The sequence below is a fragment of the Muscardinus avellanarius genome (assembly GCF_963383645.1).
Source record: "Muscardinus avellanarius genome assembly, chromosome: 1".
Classification (NCBI taxonomy): Eukaryota; Metazoa; Chordata; class Mammalia; order Rodentia; family Gliridae; genus Muscardinus; species Muscardinus avellanarius.
This window is the reverse complement of record NC_137786.1, coordinates 107,273,712-107,275,992: the sequence shown is the minus strand read 5'-3', so window position 1 is coordinate 107,275,992 and position 2,281 is coordinate 107,273,712. Positions and strand designations below refer to the sequence as shown.

At 38.8% G+C, this 2,281-nt stretch overlaps 1 pseudogene across 1 annotated transcript; it reads right to left on the bottom strand.

Moving 5' to 3' along the window:
- Positions 1 to 297: 297 nt before the first annotated feature.
- Positions 298 to 1,658, bottom strand: LOC308278314 (elongation factor 1-alpha 1-like; annotated as a pseudogene). Its single transcript has one exon. The product of its transcript is annotated as an elongation factor 1-alpha 1-like (transcript).
- Between the last annotated feature and the right edge of the window lie 623 nt (positions 1,659 to 2,281).

The following is a 2,281-nucleotide window of genomic DNA, read 5'->3' as shown; positions in this document are numbered from 1 at the left end:
AAGTATAAAAATAGGTCAGAAGTTGAAGGGTTTTCAGGAACCCCAATACCACCAAAAAAAAGAAAAAAAAATATATATATACTGATTTTAAAAACTAATAACTTAAAACTGCCACATACACACACACAAAAAATGGTACACAAAACATTTTACTTTCCTTCTGAAGGTTTTATGATGCATTGTTATCATTAACCAGTCTTTTACTATTAAACTTAAATGGCCAGTTGAGACAAGCAGTTCTGAGACCATTCTTGCACCGCTGATTAAGACTGGGGTGGCAGGTGTTAGGGGTAATATTCATTTAGCATTATGAGCTTTCTGGGCAGACTTGGTGACTGTGTCAGCTCTGGCAGTCTTTTTGTCCACTACTGTGATGATGCCCACAGCAACTGTCTCATATCATGAACAGCAAAACGGCCCAGAGTCAGAGAAACTCTCAACACACAGAGGCTTGCCTGAAACCATAACAACAATGACAGTATCACCAGTCTTCAAAGAATTAGGGCCATTTTCCAGCTTCTTACCAGAATGGTGGTCAATCTTCTCTTTCAGCTCAGCAAACTTGCAAGCAATATGAGCTGTGTGACAATCCAGTACAGGGGCATAGCCAGCACTGATTTGGCCTGGATGGTTCAGGATGATCACCTGAGCAGTAAAACCAGCTACTTCCATTGGTGGGTCATTTTTGCTGTCACCAGCAACATTGCTACTATGAACAACTTTCACAGATATGTTCTTGACATTGAAGCCCACGTTGTCTCCAGAAAGAGCTTCACTCAAAGCTTCATGATGCATTTTAACAGACTTCACTTCAGTTGTGATGTTTACTGGAGCAAAAGTGACCATCATGCCAGGCTTGAGAACACCAGTCTCCACTCTGCCCACAGCTACAGTATTAATACCTCCTTTGTAGACATCTTGGAGGGGCAGCTGCAGAGGCTTGTCAGTTGGACGAGTTGGTGGCAGAATGCAATCCAAAGCCTCAAGCAGCATGATTCCACTGGTGCTGCCATCTTTATGGGTGACTTTTCATGCTTCGAACCACTTGACTTCAGCATGTAGTCATCATTTCAACCAGAAATTGGCAAAATGCTACTGTGTCAGGACTGTAGCCAATTTTCTTAATGTAGGTGCTGACTTCCTTAACAATTTCCTTGTATCTCTTCTGGCTATAAGATGGCTCAGTGGAATCCATTTTGTTAACACCAACAATAAGTTGTTTTACACCCAGTGTATAAGCCAGAAGGGCATGCTCACAGGCTTGTCCATTTTTGGAGATACTAGCTTCAAATTCACTAACACCAGCAGCAACAATCAAGAAAGCACAGTCAGCCTGAGATGTGCTTATAATCATGTGTCCAGGGGCATTGATAATAGTCACATAAAACTTGCTGGTCTCAAATTTCCACAGGGAGATGTCAATAGTGATACCATGATCACACTCAGCTTTCAATTTATCCAAGACCCAGGAATACTTGTAAGAGCCATTTTCTATTTCAGTAGCCTCCTTTTTGAACCTCTCAATTGTTCTTTTGTAGATATCAATGTGGAGACTTGTGTTCCCACCACAATTATAGATGAGATGGCTGGTAATGGTGGACTTGCCGGAATCTACATAGCCAAAGACAACGATGTTGATGAGTCTTTTTCTTTCCCATTTTGGCTCTGAGTGAGCAGTGATTTTCATGACACCTGTGTTCTTGCAGCACATCCACTGTGAAAAAGCCAATTTCTTTCTTTAATGTTTTATAATTTTGTTGTACAGGTCTTTTAATTCCTTGATTCAATTTACTCCATCATATTTTATTGTTTTGAGGTTATGGTGAAAAAATGTTTTCTGGATTTTCTTTTCAGTAGATTTGTGAATGGCATATAGAAAAGCTTCTAATTTTTTATATGGAATTTGTGTCTAGACACTTTGCTGAATTTGTTGAGCAGGTCTAAAAGCCTTTTAATTGACTTTATTGTGTTTTATAAGTAAAAAATCATGTCACCTGTAAATAGAGATAGTTTCAATTCTTCTCCTATTTGTATTCCTTTGATTTCTTTTTCTTGCCTTATTGCTCTGGCTAGAACCTTGAGTAGTATATTTAAAAAGAGTGGTGATAGTGGGCATCCTTGTCTTGTTCCTGATTTTAAGGGAAATCCTCATAGTTTTTCCCCATTCAATATAATGTTGGTTGTGGGTTTATTGTATATTGTCTTAATGATGTTGAACCAACCTCATATCTCTGTGATGAACTTGACCATGGTGTATAATTTTTTGATGTGCTTTTATTAT